This window comes from Bos grunniens, chromosome 15, assembly GCF_055505025.1.
Source record: "Bos grunniens cultivar Pamir isolate PY7600 chromosome 15, Bosgru_T2T1.0, whole genome shotgun sequence".
NCBI classification, from domain to species: Eukaryota; Metazoa; Chordata; class Mammalia; order Artiodactyla; family Bovidae; genus Bos; species Bos grunniens.
In genome coordinates this window covers 65,099,304-65,118,228 of record NC_141179.1, presented here as the reverse complement: position 1 = coordinate 65,118,228, position 18,925 = coordinate 65,099,304, and the positions used below count along the sequence as shown (strand labels likewise).

The window sequence follows — 18,925 nt, the reverse complement described above, 5'->3', positions numbered from 1 at the left end:
TCAGCAGGGAAGGGCAGAGAAAGGAGACCTGCTGGTGCCAACCCTGATCCTTACACCAAAGTCCTGAGCAATTCCACTCAGCTCCAAACCTGCAGTCCCCACAAAGCCTAACGAACACTTTGAAGTTAAACAGACAACTGTGTGCGCGCTTGCCAAGTCGCTTCAATTGTGTCCGACTCTTTGCACCCTTATGGACTATAGCCCGCCAGGCTCCTCTGTCCATGGAATTCTCCAGGCAAGAATACTGGAGTGGGTTTCCATGCCCTCCTCCAGGGGATCTTCCCAACCCATCTCTTGGGTCTCCTGCGTTGGCAGGTGGGTTCTTTACTACTAGCACCACCTGGGAAGATCTAAACAGAAAGCTCCCCTGCCCTCAACCCCACCACATTAAAAGCTCACCTAGCATTTCCAAGCAAGTTCCTTTGGGGTGTTACCCCTGCCCCAAGGAACTTAGCAGAGTACTCATTCCAACCACATAGCATACTATCTGGGGAAATTGTAGGACAGAATTTTTCTGATCTCATTACACTTCCTATGATTTTTTATTCCCCCTTGTAGGTTTCTGCCCCAGGTGACTGATTAGCTGACCACCCCTAATCCATCTCTGCTGATGGGGGCTGAGCAGAGTGTCACGAGGACACCTCCAAGGGAGCCTAGCCCTGACTTGGAGGGTAAGGGAGGACTGCAGAATATGTAGGTGTTAGTAACGCAATTGAGTGGTAAGGTTGGCTGCTCTGGACAGAGGGAACAGCACATGCAAAGGCCTGAGGTTAGTGAGAGGCACTGGGGTGTGTTAGGGTTTTGAAAATGGTTTAGTGTGGCTGGCTCACAGGGTACAGGGGTTGTGATGTGGGGAGAGAGAATGAAGAAGAGGCTGGAGAAGTATGAAGGGCCCTGTAAATTGTGTTCAGGAGCTTACACTCCATCTGGAGCATGACGGGGAATCTACGAAGAGTTTGAAGGAAGGTGGTGCAACGAAGAGGTCTGCAGTTTAGAAAGAGCACCATTGCTGGGATGGGGATGGTCCTATGGGTGGAACCAGAAGCAGGAAGTTAGGAGGGTGTTGCAGTACCTCTCGGGAGAGACAGGGGGCACTGAACTACAGAAACGCCAGTATTATGACTGGAGAAACTGAAAGTGAAAGTTGCTCAGTTGTAACCAACTCTTTGGGACCCCATGCACTGTCCATGGAATTCTCCAGGCCAGAATACTGAAGTGGGTAGCTGTTCCCTTCTCCAGGGGATCTTCCCAACTCAGGGATCAAACGCAGGTCTCCCTCATTGCAGTGGATTCTTTACCATCTGAACCACCAGGGAAGCTCAAGAATACTGGAGTGTGTTGTCATTCCCTTCTCCAGGGTATCTTCCTGATACAGGAATCAAACTGGGGTCTCCTGCATTGTAGGTGGATTCTTTATCAGCTGAGTTACCAGAGAGAGATGGTAAGCAAATTTGAGGGCAATTAACAGCCTCTTGCTACTGACTGGGAACTGAGGGTGATACCTTTTGGCTTCTCTGGTTCTTAGTGACAGTGTATTGATGTTTTCAAACTGGTACTGGAAGAAGACTCTTGAGAGTCCCTTGTACAGTCCCTTGGATCAAACCAGTCAATCCTAAAGGAAATCAACTTTTGGAAATCAAAGAATATTCATGCAAGGACTGATGCTGAAGCTCCAATACTTTGGCCACCTGATGTGAAGAGTCGACTCATCAGAAAAGACCCTGATGCTGGGAAAAACTGAAGGTAAAAAAGAAGGGGGCAACAGAGGATGTTGGATGGCATCCCTGACTCAAGGGACTTGAGTTTGAGCAAACTCTGGGAGATAGTGAAGGACAGGGAAGCCTGGCATGCTGTAGTCCATGGGGTTACAAAGAGACAAGACTTAGCAACTGAACAACAAAATACAGGTATCAGGCCAAAACTAGGCAGCAAAAATGGTCCATTGGGAGTGCCTGATGCTTTCCTCTTTACCCTTCTTCTCTTATTGCCCCCATGCTTTCTCTCTCCCTATTTTTTTTAAAATTTAAATTTATTTATTTTAATTGGAGGCTAATTACTTTACAATATTGTATTGGTTTTGCCATACGTCAACATGAATCTGCCACGGGTGTACATGTGCTCCCCATCCTGAACCCCCTCCCACCTTCTATTTTTTTTTTCTTTTTTTTAAAATTTAAATTTATTTATTTTAATTGGAGGCTAATTACTTTACAATATTGTATTGGTTTTGCCATACATCAACATGAATCTGCCACAGGTGTACATATGCTCCCCATCCTGAACTGCCCTCCCACCTATTTTTTTTTTAATCTCTCCTTGTATAGTATGTACTAAAGAGCCCAGGTGTCAGTCAGGCTGATGTTAATCACAGAACTAATTAGGTATTTATTTTATTTATTTAAGGTATTTATTTTAATTTCTTTGTGCCTCATTCATTTAATTATAAATGGGGATAATTGCACCTACATCACAGGGCTGGGCGGAGAAGGCAATGGCACTCCACTCCAGTACTCTTGCCTGGAAAATCCCGTGGATGGAGGAGCCTGGTGGGCTGCAGTTCGTGGGGTCTCGAAGAGTCAGACACGACTAAGCGACTTCACTTTCACTTTTCCCTTTCATGCATTGGAGAAGGAAATGGCAACCCACTCCAGCGTTCTTGCCTGGAGAATCCCAGGGACAGGGGAGCCTGGTGGGCTGCCGTCAATGGTGGTCACACAGAGTCGGACACGACTGAAGCGATTTAGCCGCAGCAGCACAGGGCTGGGATCATAATTCAGTGCAGATTTTCTCATTTGGACCCAAACTCAGTTCCCTGATGGAGGGTGGTAAACGGTACCACCCTGTGACCCATTTACCCAAACCGAAACCTATGCTTCCCCCTTTCTTTTAGCGCCACCTCCTCCCACCCTCCCCCTATGTAAATCACCGTCACCTGTTGTCTTGATGGCTGCAGGAGCTTCTTAATTGACCACCTACTTCCACTTCCCTCCTTCAAGGATCCTTTCTCTTGTTTTCTCTGTAAAGAAGCCAGGTGATCCTTTAAATTGTTGATATATATATATATATATATTTTAATAACAACTTTATTGAGATATGTCACATACCATAAGATTCACCCATTTAAAGTGTACAATTCAGTGAGTTTCAGTATTTTTAGAGAAACTAATTTAGAGTACCATCATCACTACTATCTAATTTTAGAGCATTTTAATCACCCAAGTGGTTCACTTGGTAAAGAATCCACATGCAATGCAGGAGACCTGGGTTTGATCCCTGGGTTGGGAAGCTCCCCTGGAGAAGGGAAAGACTACCTACTCCTGTATTCTGGCCTGGAGAATCCCATGGGCTGTATAGTCCATAGGGTCGCAAACAGCCGGACGTGACTGAGCGACTACTCACTTCACTCAATCACCCCCAAAGGAAACCCCACACCTATTAGCAGGCATTCTCTAATACCTCCTCCCCCAGACTTTGGCATTCACCAGTACTTTTTCTCTCTATGGATTTGCCTGTTCTGGATATTTTGTATTGAATGAAGTCGCTCAGTCGTGCACCGACTCTTTGCAACCCCATGGACAGTAGCCTGCACCAAGCTCCTCCGTCCATGGGATTTTCAAGGCAAGAGTACTGGAGTGGGTTGCCATTTCCTTCTCCAGGGAATCTTCCCAACCCAGGGATCGAACCCAGGTCTCTGGCATTGTAGACAGAGGCTTTACCTTCTGAGCCACCAGGGAAGTCCAGATATTTTGTATTAATGGACTCAAATAATATGTGATCTTTTGCTTCTGGCTTCTTTCATTCAACATAGTTTTCAAGGTTTACCCATATTGCGGCAGACGTTAGTATTATATTTGCTTGTACGGCAAAATAAGCTTACATTGTATGGATATACCACATTTTAAAAAATATTTACTTGACGGCACCAGGTCTTAGTTGCGGCATGCAGAATGTTTTAGCTGCAGCATGTGGGATCTAGTTCCCTGATCCGCTCGCCCCCTGCATTGGGAGCAAGGAGTCTTAGCCACCCGACCACCAGAGAAGTCCCTATACCACATTTTATTTACCGTTCATCAGTTGATAAACATTTGAGTTCTTTCTGCTTTTTGGCTCTCATGAATAATGCTGCTGCTATGAACATATTTGTACAAGTTTTTGCATGGACATATGTTTTCCCTTCTCTTGGGTGTATACCTAGGACTGGAATGTGATAACCCTAATGTCATACGCAGCGAAGTCGGTCAGACACAGAAAGGCGAATGTCATATGATATCACTTCTATGTGGAATCCAAATATAGAGCACAAATGAACTTATTTACAAAAGAGGAGTAGAATCACAGATATTGAAAACAAACATGGTTACCAGGGGATAAGAGGGAGGGAGGGATAAACTGGGAGATTGGGACTGACATATACACAATTGTTTATAAAATAGATAACTCATAAGAACTTGCTGTATAGAAGAGGGAACTCTACTTAATACTTGGTAATGGACTATATGGGAGAAGAATCTTTAAAAAAGAGTGGGTATATGTGTACATGTAACTGAATCACTTTGCTGTCTACCTGAAACTAATATAACATTGTAAATCAACCACAGTCCTTTAAAAAATTTTTTAAATGATATTTTTGAGGGTCTGCCAAAGTGTTTCCCAAAGTGACTGCCTGTTTAAGAATCCCACTGGCACTGTACAAGGGTGCAATTTCTTCATATTCTTACAACTCTAGTCATTGTCTATTTTTTTTTTAATATAGTCATCTAGCTGAGTATGAACTGGTATCTCAAGGTGCCTTTGGTTTGCCTTTCCCTAAGGACCAATGATGTTGAACATTTTAAAATGTACTTTATGGCCATTTATATATCTTATTTGGAAAAATGTCCATTCAAAATACTGGGCTTTCCTGCCTCCTGTCCCCACCCCCACCTTTTAAAAACGTTTCTTTACTGTGGTAAACTATACATAATATTACTGACGTGATGACATGAGTTTGAGTAGGCTCCGGGAGCTGGTGATGGACAGGGAATACTGGCGTGCTGCTGTCCATGTGGTCGCAGAGAGTCGGACATGACTGAGTGACTAAACTGAATACATAGAAGTTACCATTTTAGCTATTACTGTTCAGTGGCATTAAGTGGATTCACATCATTGTACAACCACTGTCACCATCCATCTCCAGAAATTTTTCATCATCCCAAACGGAAACTGTCCTTGTTACCTCCCTCTCCTAGGCCTTAGTAACAACTATTCTCCTTTCTGCTTTTTAATTTTAATTATTTCTGGTTTTAACAAAAGCCATCCTAATGGACAAGAAGTGGTATGTCATTGTGGTTTTGATTTGCATTCTCTAATCCTTAGTGGTGTAGAGCATCTTTTGATGTTCCCGTTGGCCATCTGTATGCCTTCTCTGGAGAAATGTCTATTTATGTTCTTTGCACATTTAAAATTGGATTATTTGTCTTTATATTATTGAGTTGTAAGTGTTCTTTATAGATCTTAGATATAAGTCCCTTATCAGATCCTTATCACTTCGTATGATATACTTTGAAACACACAAATTTCTCATTTTGAGAACTCCACTTCATCTGTTTCTTTTTCTGCTTATACTTTGGTGTCACTGCTAAGAAGCCATTGCCTCATCCAAAGTTAGAAAGATTTAGTCCTGTGTTTTCTTCTACCTGTTTTGTAGATTTTAGCTCTTACATTTAGGTCTCTGATCCGTTTTGAGTTCCTTGTTGTGTATGGTGTGAGGTAGAATCAAGGCGATCTTTTAAAAGTACAAACCAGATTCCATGACTCCCCCTGCTTAAAATTCGGCACTGGCTTCTCACTGCTCTTAGGACAGATTCACATTCCTCACCACAGGGTCTTTTGTTTTCTCACCCTCCCCCCGCCCCCACCAGCCCCTCTAGTTTGCTGCAGCCAGAGGCGCCTCCTGACAGTTCTTATATGCAAACTCCTTCCTGCCCCAGTGTTTCTGCCCTGCTATTTCCTATACCTAAACACAGACTACCTGGTGGCTTCTCTCTCATTCCTCAGATCTCAGTTTAAAAGTTTGCCTTCTTCAGGAAAATCTTTCCTGACAGCTCTATGTAAAGTAGGTTCCCCACACCACACTTTATTCCTTAGTTTCCGTCACAGTGATGTTAAAAAAACTGAGCAAAATTTAAAATCTTACTGGCTTTATTCATGAGTCAGGAAGCATCAAATCTAGCAGATAGAAAGGAGCTCCAAGTAGCTGCAGAAAATGGAAGACTTTTGTCGGCAGAAGGGAGTGGGTATGAGGAAGTTGTGCTGGGCAAAAAGCATGGTGGTTATTGCAAGTGATTTTGCTTTAGGGGATGGCAGGGGTTTATGAGGCAGATTACCTAACCAGTGATGATGAGGAGATTCCTGACGGCCTGGTTTAAGATTCCATTTCTGGAGTCTTCGTTCAGGCTCTTGACTTCCAGCCTAAGTGACTCCCTGTTGGGCCTGCTGTCTTGTTTTTGACAGTAATTAACAAAGAAAATATTCACTTTATTTGCTTACTTATGTATTGCCCCCCCCACCTCCACTCCCCCTTATTTAAGGTCTATGAGGGCCTGGACCATGTGTATCGGATTCACCTTTATCCCCAGCACTTAGTACAATGCTCTGCATGTTAACAGGTACCCCATAATTACTTGTTTTAGGAAAGAAAGAGAAAGAATGAGCATTGTTAATGTTTCTTCCCTTCCCAGCATGCTTTCTCACCTTTGCCAATTCTACCACCTTTATTTTTTGTCACTTTTTGCCTGGATTTTCTATTTCCTGTTTTCACAAAATATATCATGGAGTAGAACATCCATTTTTTTCTCATTTTTATTTTTCTTTTCCTATTGCTTTTAGCATAAACATATGTTGGAATTCATCTTTCTAGTCCACAACAAATTACTTTTTTCTTTTCTGAAACTTTCTCAACAGAAACTCAGTATTGAACATTGAACTCTCTCAGTCTTTTCTTATGTTTTCACAAAAATAAGACTTTCCCCCTCCATGATGATGAAAGCTAAGAAGAGAATTTTTTCTAGCTCAGAGGGGTGGACTGAGTTCTGGGCAAGTAAATCTCAATAAACACGAGGGCCTTGATCAGCCGCACTTTAGAAAACCAAATAAAACTAGGATATGCTGTGCTCAAAATGTAAAAAAAAAAATCCAAATCAGTGGGTTCTGAAACTGTTACCACCCAACAGCATACAAAATTTAATTACCCAAGCACCTTTCATGTAGAAATTCTATTAGAGGTAATCACATAATATTATTATTATGTATTGCCCAGAATCCTGCAGAATAATTTCTTACAGATGACTCCCTGTTGAAATGGGGAACTGGGGTCCTTTGTTTGGTGATATATCTTTGCACACACTTCTGCTCCATATCAATTCAGAAGGATTATACTCATAAAAAAAGAACAAACCTTCATCTTAATGTTAAGCTCTGCTCCCCCCACTGATAAAAATTCTTTTGATGAGGAAGACTGTAGCCAGAAACATGGTTAAGGACCATTTCACCTGAAAGCCTCACATTTTAGATTTTTTTTTTAGTTTGCCATCTTCCTTATCATTTACAGATATCCAAATACCTAAGAAGTGAACCCAAGAGATGATTGAAACTTTTGATCCGAGAAATAACTCACACATTTGTTTTCTTTGCTCTAATCTTCAGAGCTGTGTATCTTGCTGACAAGCCCCAGATTTTTAAAAAACAGATTTTCCTTTGGGTTTCCCCCTCCTTTCATGGTGGTAATATTTTCTCCTATCTTCCATCTTCTGAAAAAAAGTAGGTGTAACAGTCTAATCAGCCTTTACCAACTTTTCTGCAAGAACAAAGCAGAAAATATGAAGATATAAATCAAGAATTGTTATTATTGTTTATGTACTAGTGATATATGACTCCACTGGGCTTTGTGTTTTACATGGCCACTTTGAAAACACAGAATGCTGCTCAGGCACAAGCCATTTGTTTCTGAGCCCTGTGCTTGGATATTTCTAATAAATATTATTCTTCCTCTGATTTTATGATATCAACAAGATACTCATGCAATAAAATATGTCCAGATTCCTAGTGTTAAATCTACATTGTCAAACAAAGATAATATTCCCAAACTTGAAGAACCGTAGGTAGAGAAAACATTAGGCATAAAATAAATATTTGTAAATCATCATAATAACAATGATAGTTTTATGCATGGGACAATGTCTGGGAGGATATATATCAACTTATTATTTCTGGATAGAGAAATCAGAGGCTATTTTAAGTTTCTTTTTCTCTTTTTTGGCTTATCTATATTAATTTTTTTCTAACTGTGAATGTATATTACTACTGAAATAAAAAGAGATCCTTTTCAAAGAATGGTACATAGCAAGAGTTGATAAAACTGAGTATAAAAATAGAATTAGTATCATTCTTTCATGGAAAATAGAGTAGATCCTGAGCAAGTAAAAAAGCTGATTTATCTTCTATTAACTTCTGAGTTAATATTGTGCACACTTCTTTAGTGTGATGAAAACACTGACTACCTGTTGGCCAGCCTCATCCTCTTATCTAAGGCAGGTCACTATGCCTACCTACCACATGCCAGGAAAAAGCAAGCGGCAGACCCTCCTTGGAGAAGGCAATGGCACCCCACTCCAGTACTCTTGCCTGGAAAATCCCGTGGACGGAGGGGCCTGGTGGGCTGCAGTCTATGGGGTCGCTAGGAGTTGGACACGACTGAGTGACTTCACTTTCACTTTTCACTTTCATGCATTGGAGAAGGAAATGGCAACCCACTCCAGTGTTCTTGCCTGGAGAATCCCAGGGATGGGGGAGCCTGGTGGGCTGCCGTCTATGGGGTCACACAGAGTTGGGCACGACTGAAGAGACTTAGTAGTAGCAGCAGCAGCAGCAGACCCTCCTATGTCTCAGTGGGAAAATAAGCTTCTCATTTGATTGCCAACTGGTTCCCACCCAAATCCTTTTCCACCTGGCTCTGAATTCCTGGCTTCTTCTTTCTAAAGCCATGGGATTTCCTCAGGACACCTTAAAGACTTGGTCTGAACTCAGTCTTCCAGCTTGAAGTGTGGTCTTTTCCTTCAGCCCAGACACCCATGTCATGGGCTGTCATACTTCCCATCCCACTCCACCTCCTTTTTCCACCACCTTGTCTCAAGATGGTGGAGGAAGACGAGATTGAAAGCCCTCTGTTTATAATAATGACCACACCATCTCACCTCTTGTGCCTCATCTTGAGTCTTATTTGGGAGCTGTAGGACTTCTGTGAATGGCAGAGAAGGCTGGACCCAGAGATGCAATGTTGTGTTCAATGTCCTTGAGTCGATCATCCTGGAGATATTCAACTGTATGAATGAGAATGGCCACATCCACTCATTGTTTGTCTGTCCTGCCTAGTCAGTACCTATGTCTTCAGTTCAGTTCAGTTCAGTTGTTCAGTCATGTCCGACTCTTTGGGACCCCATGAACTGCAGCATGCCAGGCCTCCCTATCCATCACCAACTCCTAGAGCCTACCAAAACCCATGTCCATTGAGTTAGTGATGCCATCCAACCATCTCATCCTCTGTCGTCCCCTTCTCCTTCTGCCCTAAATCTATCCCAGCATCAGGGTCTTTTCCAATGAGTCAGCTCTTCACATCAGGTGGCCAAAGTATTGGAGTTTCAGCTTCAGCATCAGTCCTTCCAATGAACACCCAGGACTGATCACCTTTAGGATGAACTGGTTGGATCTCCTTGCAATCCAAGGGACTCTCAAAAGTCTTCTTCAACACCACAGTTCAAAAGCATCAATTCTTCAGCACTCAGCTTTCTTTGTAGTCCACTTCTCACATCCATAAATGACCACTGGAAAAACCATAGCCTTACTAGAAGGACCTTTGTTGACAAAGTGATGTCTCTGCTTTTTAATATACTGTCTAGGTTGGTCATAACTTTCCTTCCAAGGAGTAAGCATCTTTTAATTTCATGGCTGCAGTCACCATCTGCAGTGATTTTGGAGCCCAGAAAAATAAAGAATGACACTGTTTCCCCATCTATTTCCCATGAAGTGATGGGACCGGATGCCATGATCTTAGTTTTCTGAATGTTGAGCCTTAAGCCAACTTTTTCACTCTCCTCTTTCACTTTCATCAAGAGGCCCTTTAGTTCTTCTTCACTTTCTGCCATAAGGGTGGTGTCATCTGCATATCTGAGGTTATTGATATTTCTCCCACCAATCTTGATTCCAGCTTGTTCTTCTTCCAGCCCAGCGTTTCTCATGATGGACTCTGCATATAAGTTAAATAAGCAGGGTGACAATGTACAGCCTTGACATACTCCTTTTCCTATTTGGAACCAGTCTGTTGTTCCATGTCCAGTTCTAACTGTTGCTTCTTGATTTGCACACAGGTTTCTCGAGAGGTAGGTCAGGTGGTCTGGTATTCCCATCTCTTTAAGAATTTTCCACAGTTTATCGTGATCCACACAGTCAAAGGCTTTGTCATAGTCAGTAAAGCAGAAATAGATGTTACCTATGTCTTATCAGTTGTTAAGTATTTTAGTATCATTCTAGAGGAAAGTTGTAGTGTTATAAGTTGACAATACTTACAAGAAACCAGAGTTGAGTATGACTTAGGGCCAGCAATTTACCTTCAATAAACCTTGGTTTACACATTGGGAGAATGGGGTACCCTGCCCACTTCAGAGAGGTACTGTAATGCTCAAATTATCAGAGTAGATGCAGAAGTTCTTTGTCAATTGTGAGAGACTGCATACAGGCAAGGAATAATGATGAAAATGGCCAATAATGACCATAACAATGGTAGTGGTGAAGGTCGTGGTGAAGGTCAAGGTAATGGTGATAATTAATAAGAAGGCAAACTTGGGAATACTGTAGACTGTCCTTTTCTAGTTCAATGTGCTACAAACATTGCTCCCTGGCTCACAATCACAGTACCAAGGAGTTAGAAGCATATAAACCAGCCACATCCACCCCTTCTGGTTTACGCCATTGTAGCTCCCAGGTTGTTCATTGGTCAAGGCTTTGTCTGTGGGCATTTGTTCATGGTTTATTTCACATCCTGGCTTGGAGACCCTTCTATCTTGTAATGGCCAACACCAGGGACAGCTCTTGATGTCCTTTCAGTGATCTGTTGGGATCCAGAGCCAGCAAGATGGATATGTGGAATTTCTTCAGTGGATTCCTGCACCACTAATACAGCATGGTCTGAGCTGGATTCTCATGTGCCTCCTGTCATCCCCAAACCACTCTGCAAGTGTCTTGGATGAGCTGTTGGTTGTGGTCAGGTAGAGTTAGTAATTGACTGCCTGCCTCCTTCCCCCCTTCCTTTCTTCTCCTTGGCTCCCCGCTCACCCCACCACTCCCCTACACACCTCCTTTTGAAGTCTCTGGATCTGTGCTGAATCATAAAATGATGCTTCTTGCTGACCTTGACAAGAGCCCCCATCCCTTTGGAGAAAGATGCAGACGAACTCCATGAAGTTTATTTCAACAGAGCTGGCACATACTGCCCCAATCATTGGCTCCTCTAATTCATACAGAGCAATGGCTGGCAGGCAGAGAGTTTTAAACCCTGTGGTCTTGAGGGAAAAACGTATCCTAGAAAGGGTTCTCTTTGCCTTTGTTAATTGTGAAATAAAACACTTCCTGCAGAGGAAGCCCCTGCTTGGTGAGGGCTTTCGTGTCTCTTCCCAGAGTGATGGTCTCTGGGAGTCTCTCTTCCCCCTCATACTTTGGGATCAGATACTTAAAAGTTACACAGCCTATAAGATAGTGGGGAGAAGGCCTGGGGGACAAGCTCCAACATTCCCAAAGGCCTCTCAATTACACACCGAGAACAGGGTCTCAGGTGGGGGCCAAGTGGGAGGGAGCGGTTTTGCAAAGGCCTCAGTCACAGAGCCTCACATTCATCTCCAAATGAGATGTGGAAGAGAGTCAGGAAAATTCAGCCATTAAAGTATTACACTTTCTGCTTGACCCAGTTTGGGCATTTCTTAATACATAAGGAGCCTCTCTTGACCTTGCCGAGGACCTGGGTGTGACCCCGCAGCAGCCAGTCTGAGGGTCAGAAGAGCTGCTTTGGGCTTTCATTTCCTGGAGGGACTTATCTACCCAATTGTTATATGTGATCATATGGCAGCCGTGTGTGGCAGCCCTTTGTTGTCATTTCACAAATGGGGAGCCTGAGGCCTTGTTACACAGATAGAAAGTAGTGGAGGGACTTCCCTGTGGTCCAGTGGTTACGAATCTGCCTTGCCATGTAGGAGATGTGGGTTGGATCCCTGGTCAGGGAACTAAGATCCCACATGCACTGAGGAACTAAGCCTTCACGCCACAATTACTGAAGCCTACATGCTCTGGAGCTCACGGGCCACAACCAGAGAGCCCCTGTGCCACGATGAAAGATCCAATGAGATGCAACAAAGACCATGTGTGCCACAATTAAGACCGGACACAGCCAAATAAGTAAATCTTTTTCTAAAAAAGTAAAGATACTTAAAAAAATGGAGTGGAGCTGGGCTGGTCTATCACTGAAGCATCTTCCCATACTTCCATTGTTAATAATAACACAGCCCACCGTTTTATAGTTAGCCCTGGACTTACTCATCAGCATCTGGGCTGATCTTCCAAGTGGGGCCATCCCTTTTCTGAACTCCTCCTGAAGACCATCCTACAGGAACTGCCAGGTGGGGCTTAGATTTCTGCCTCAGTTAAAATCCTCTAAAATTCCCTTCTGAGAGAATCCAAGGCCTCTGATGCATTGATTGCCCTGGGTGACATCATGTTTAAGTTAGTCTGACCTCCCTGAGCTCATTTCTTTGTCCTGGTCACCTTTGCTTCCATCAAAAATAACAGGTTGCTGATAAGCTGGCTCTCGGCTCCCTGGCTCAGACGGTGGACTCTGAATCCGTGCTCAGAGCAGACCTCTCAAGTTCGAAAAAGCCTTCATGCTCTATGTTTTGACAGGTTGAGAAATCCAATCCATTTATTTTGAAAACCCATTAAGCCCAGCCAATATGGGATATTTAGAAAGGCAAGAATTTTGCTTCTGGTCAGAAGGTCAGTGCTGTCATAAAACAACAGCTAAAGGAAGTGAAACAAAACATATTTTATTGTAGGGCTATAATTCCCAAACATTCTTTAAAAATGTACTTTCAGTTAAAATCAGACAAAACAAAAATACAGCACATTGAATTGCTGGAAATTGCCACCACTAAAACCTCTCTTTGTTCAGGGTGCTTATTCAATTTTGCATGCCCAGTTCCCATATCAGTGACAGGGGCATAGTAAATGCTCAATACATGTTCAATGAATGAGTCTCAAAATGGTTTACTTTGCTGTTTAACCTTTTTTCGAGGTATTAGTTTTTCTTGTTCCCAATGGCTGTTAAATCATTCTCAAGAAAAGAACATCTGATTTTAGTTCTCTAGGGTTTTGGAAAGTGAGTTTCAGAATAAGTAAGTTTGCCTCTTCTTGGCATCTTGAATTACATTATTGATGATACAGATAACAGGGTCTTACAGTCAGATTCTCCAAAGATAACTCATTTGATCCTTTCAACCTTGTGAAGGAGGCATGAGAGATGTTATTATTTTCATGTTACCCCTAGGAAGGGTGTGTAAGTACAGACCTTTACCTGAAAGAAAATACCCTTACTGTTAGGTGATCCTGAACACAAATGATGTTCAGAAGATGGTACAAAATATTCTGTATTTTTCTCACTGACTCACCTCTGTTCCATGCAGTGTCCTCCTCTGATGGGTGTCCAGTGACTCTCTTTTTGAATCTTCTTTCCATCTTCTCTTACTTCCCATAATCCCTTCAATCTTCTCTACCCATCTCTCCAAGCTCCATCCCAAAGAGTCACCAAAAGATCTTCAAGTTTCTTTTTTTTAAAGAAAGGAATACTTTAAAGAATAATTTTATTTTTATTTGTTTATATTTAGTTTTGACTGTGCTGGGTCTTTGCTGCTGTGCCGGCTTTTCTCTAATAGCGAGTGGGGGCGACTCTCTAGTTGAGATGCTCGGGCTTCTCATTGTGGTGGCTTCTCTTGTTGCAGAGCGCAGGCTGCAGGGCACACGGGCTTCAGTGTTCTGGCACGTGGGCTCAGTAGCTGCAGCTCCTGGGCTCTAGAGCACAGGCTCAGTACTTGTGGCACATGGGCTTAGCGTCACATGGGATCTGCCCAGGTCAGGGATAAAACCCGTGTCTCCTGCATTGGCAGGCAGACTCTTTACCACTGAGCCTTCAGGGAAGCCCAGTCTTCAAGTTTCTAAGCACACTCCTGCCTTCATTCTCATGGGATATAGCAGTTACAATCCTGCATTCAAAGATTTAGTTTGTTGTTAGAGGAAGCAAATGTAAGACCTGGGACCAGAGCTGACTCCTGGAGGTAGACCCAGTAATTAGGGTTTCTTTTTTCCTGCTTGAACTATGAACCCACTGAGAAGTAAGACCAAAGAGTATGCTGATGGAAGTGATGTATCACCTTAACAAGAAAGTGGATGTCAGGGGAATATGGCTTATAGCAGTAGGCAGATAGGGTTCCTACTACAGAATCCCAGATTAGAGACTTGCCCACGCTGGACTGGGGTAGGCTGGCCTTCATCAGGGCAGAATCCTTGGGTGGGTAGCTCCCAAGGGAAAGGGAGAGAAAAGGCACTGGGGTTATAAATACCCGGTTCTTTCTTATAACCCAGTGCCTTCTTCAAAACCCATCAATCAGGTAAGTTATTTTGTCCTACCTGAGGAAGAATGAGTGAAGAGTGGGCCAGAGGCCAACGGTGTTTTTATTTTTTTATTGAAGTATAGTTGACTTACAATGTTGTGTTAATTTCTACTATACAGCAAAATGATTCAATTATATATATTCTTTTTCATATTCTTTTCCATTTTGGTTTATTGCAGGATATTGAGTATAGTTCCCCGGGCTGTGCCGTAGGGCCCTATTGTTTATCTATTTTATATTTAGTCATGTGTATCTGTTAATCCCAAACTCTTATTTTACTTCTCCCCCCACTTTCCCTTTGCTAACCATAAGTTTGTTTTTTTATAGATGTCTCCTTTTGGGAGGAATCATCAAGAAGGGAAGTGCTTCCCCTTAACATAGCATGTTCTATGGCCCCACACTGTTTTCGAAGAGTAGACAGAGGGCTTCCCTGGCAGTCCAGTGGTTGGAAGTCAGCCTTGCTCTGCAGGGGACACCAGTTTGATCCCTGGTCAGGAGGATCCCACAGAGCAACCAAGCCTCTGTGCCACAGTTACTGAGCCCATGTGCTGCAACTACGGAAGCCCACGTGTCCTCGAGTCCATGTCCCACAACAAGAGAAGCCGCTGCAATGAAAAGCCCTCACACTGCAACTGGAGAATAGCCTCTGCTTGCTGCAACTAGAGAAAGCCTGCATGCAGCCAAAATAATGAAAGTAAATAAATAAAATTATAAAGACAAGAAAAGTAGACAGAGTAGGTAATGTTTATAATAAGGAGATTTTGCATAAAAATCAGAATTTCAGGTGTTCTTTGAAAACTGGAATGGTTCATCAGCAATGAACCTGTGTTGCCACATGGCAACAATGGCTCAGAACTGAATCACACCTGCCCCTTGAGGCAGGTGCCTGAGCTCCTCAAGGCACTTTTCCTGTGGTGTAGATGGTGCTGTCTCCAATGGCATTCATGTGTATTTCCTGTCTGGTCCTTCTGGGCATTTTATTTGGTTGCCTGTGCTTTACCTGCATGAGTCTAGAGTGGAGTATCTACAGGACTAACAGATGTGGCTCTAGCTGATGTTGTCCAGCTCAACTGATCAGTTTCATTTTGATTTGTTTTTAGCTTAACCAAATTTCAATCTTTCTGTTCTGTCTCACTAAAGACCTCTTCCATACCAGAGGCTTTGTGTTGGAGAAAAAGGAGGTGAGGAAAAAGGAAAATTCTGTCCTAGTAAACAAAAAAGGAAACCGAGGCTCAGAGGTTAAGAAACTCATCAAGGTGTGTTGCAGAAGAAAGACACCCATATGGTCCTTTTTGGCATCTCCACTGCACCACAGCTGCGGTCATTTCTGCTTCACTGACCCAGTGGGCACCGCTGATCCACATGAGCAACAAATTGCACACCTGAGTGTATGTTTCTGAAATATACGTTGTCTCCCTAGGATGACAAGTTAGACAGAAGCTCCAGCCCAAGTAGATTCGCAGCTGCTTTTCCAGGGCCAGCCGTGGGTGAACAGCAGCAGTGACAAAGAAGAGAAGGAAGGCGAGAGTCTGTCTTCATAGCCATCCTGAAACATTTCAGTCTCTTCTAGAGGTGCCCAGGGGTTAATTCAGGGGAAAGCAGGGCAGTAGCTCATTCAAATATTCCTGCTCTTACCCTGCCCACCATTCTTTCTTAACCAGAGGGAAATTGGTTGTTATGATGGATGGATGGATGAACCAGTGGATCAATGATTCCTTTCAGGGAATTTTGTAAGGCTCTTCCATGTGTTCCTAACAGAAAACATTTTGATTTAACACTTAAGGGTCAAATATCAAGGCTGAAAAAGCAAAGATACTCTGTCTCCCAAAAGAAGGAAGTACAGCAGAGATTAAGAGCAAGGATTTAGAGTCATTTGCTTCTTAGTATCATCTCTGAGCCTTAGTGTCTTCATGTATAAGTTGATAATAACAGTACCTTTCTCAAAGAAAGAGGGTTTTCCCACCTGGGTATGCACATCCTCCTTTAAAATAATCTCTGGATTACTCATAATACCTAATACATTATAAATGCTAGCTCCAATACTTTGGCCACCTGATAAGAAGAGCCAACTTATTGGGAAAGACCCTGAAGTAGATAGAAGGCAGGAGGAGACAGGGACGACAGAGGATGAGATGCTTGGATGGCACCACTGACTCAATGGACATGAATTTGAACAAGCTCCAGGAGATGGTGAAGGACAGAGAAGCCTGGTATGCTGCAGTCCATGGGGTCACAAAGAGTCAGACATGACTGAGCGACTGAACAACAACAACAAATAATTGTAAATACAATGTAAATACTGTGTAAATAGTTGCGGGTGTGAGGCAAATTCAAGTTTTGCTTTTTGGAACTTTCTGGAATTTTTCCACTTGTGTTCAATCCAGGGTTGTTTGAAACTGCAGATGCAGAACCTGTGGCAACAGAGAGCTGGCTGTACTTTCAGCTGAGCCCTGTCACTTGTTGGTTATTTTAGCTGCCTTTAGTCACTTGAATGAGTCTGAGCCTCAGCTTTTCATCCATAAAACAAGAATTATTCTGTGAATTTCATTTGGTATTGTGATGATTTTGAAATTGCCAATAAGGAAAGTGAAAGAAAGTGAAGTCACTCAGTCATGTCCGACTTTTTGCAACCCCATGGACTGTAGCCTACCAGGTTCCTCCGTCCATGGAATTTTTGAGGCAATAAGGAAGGGCTTTGTAAATGGAAAAGCATTGTACAAATGTCAGGGCTGATTGTTGATGGCTTTTTCACCTGGCAGCCACAGTGGACTGTTCATCATTCCTTTGCTGAAGATTCCTGCAGTGCTTCCCTGTTGCACTTAAAATCCAAACCTCTTAATAATGGTTCACTGGACTTTATACGCCTGCCCTGGGCATCCACTCTCCTTTGTTTCTCCAAAGACTAAGCCATTCCTACCTCAGTGCCTTTGAACTTTGTTACATCTGCTGGAAATTCATGGCTGGCTCCTCATTTTTATTGAGGTCTAGTCTCAGAAGCCATCTTCACAGAGGCCACCCTAGACCACCCACTCCATGAAACTGTCTGCCCCAGCCACTCTCCCACCTTGTTTGTTTCCCCAGGGTTATTTGTCACAATCCAAACATGCCTTGATCATTTATTGTTTGTTTGTTGCCCGTTCTCCTCCCCACTGTAAGTTCCTCCCCAGGGGATCTGGTGTGCCTCTTCAGTTTTATCAGTGCTTCAGAGAATGCCAGATATTGAGAGGTGCTCAGTAAAAAAATCGTTGGTCACATTTAACTACAGGCCCACAAACCCCCAACACTTCTCACAAAAGTCAAAGAAGGTCCATTCATGGGAAAAATGTTTATAATTCACCCCGGACTTCTAAACTAGGAGCATTCTGAATCGAGTTATATTCACTGAACACCTGCTGACTACATGATTTAAGAGTCAGAATACTTTAAGAGTCTGACTCAATACTGAGTCAAAATATTACCAAGCAGGGAAAGCAACAAGTTTGGTTTGTACCCTGCAATACCAGTCAAGGCAGAATACATGAGGCTCACAGTTGTGTGGTCAGACAAAGACAGGGGCAAGGGCATTTCAGAGGAAACTTGTGGGCGGTGAGTGGACTCTTTGAGAAGCAAAGCCAAGGGGGCGCCGAGAAGGCCTTTGCCGAAATTGGCAGGCAGTGGCTGGTTAGTGAGGCAATTTGCGCCTGGCTGGCCCTGGCAAGCGATGTGTGTCCGAGGGAGGTGTCGGCAGATCCGTGACGCCCCTTGGTGTTCTGCAAACTGCTACTGCTGCTTAATGAGCCAGTCAGACATTAAGTGCCTCCTACACTATGGCAGCATTTGCATATGAGCAGCTGAAGGAACATACTGGAAAGCAGAGGAATTGAGTCTTGACCAAGTCTTCCATATCCTGCCTTCTCCACCCCATCTCTTTGATCTTAACATCTAACACAGTCTCCTTGTTCACTTTGCTTCCAACCCACTCAACCCAGCCTCCCTCAGGGCCTTTGCACTGGCTGGTCCTTCTGCCTGGAACTCTCTGCCATCACACCTGGCTGACTCACTGATATAGTTCATGTCTTTGCTTTAATGTGGCCTCCTCAGAAAGGCCTTCTCTAGCCACTCTATCTAAAAAGAGCACCAGTCCTCCAGCCACACTCAAGTTCCTTACCCTCACTTATTTAAAATAAAACTGATAGTTTATTACT

The 18,925-nt window shown here is 43.2% G+C and overlaps 2 long non-coding RNA genes across 3 annotated transcripts in view; one reads left to right on the top strand and one right to left on the bottom strand.

Annotated features, from left to right (window-relative positions):
* The window catches only part of LOC147358403 (uncharacterized), a 28,694-nt gene that overhangs the window by 950 nt on the left and 8,819 nt on the right, over positions 1 to 18,925 (bottom strand). Inside the window, exons 2-3 of one of the 2 annotated variants that reach the window (XR_015141623.1) lie at positions 13,743 to 13,897; positions 2,933 to 3,016 (exon numbers count right to left, since the gene is read on the bottom strand). This is a non-coding gene — a long non-coding RNA (uncharacterized LOC147358403). The remainder of the gene's footprint in view (positions 1 to 2,932; positions 3,017 to 13,742; positions 13,898 to 18,925) is intronic. The other variant, XR_015141621.1, reaches the window with a different exon arrangement.
* On the top strand, positions 1,147 to 17,283 carry LOC147358404 (uncharacterized). Its single transcript, XR_015141624.1, has 2 exons — positions 1,147 to 1,743; positions 15,069 to 17,283. It is a non-coding gene; the product is annotated as an uncharacterized LOC147358404 (long non-coding RNA).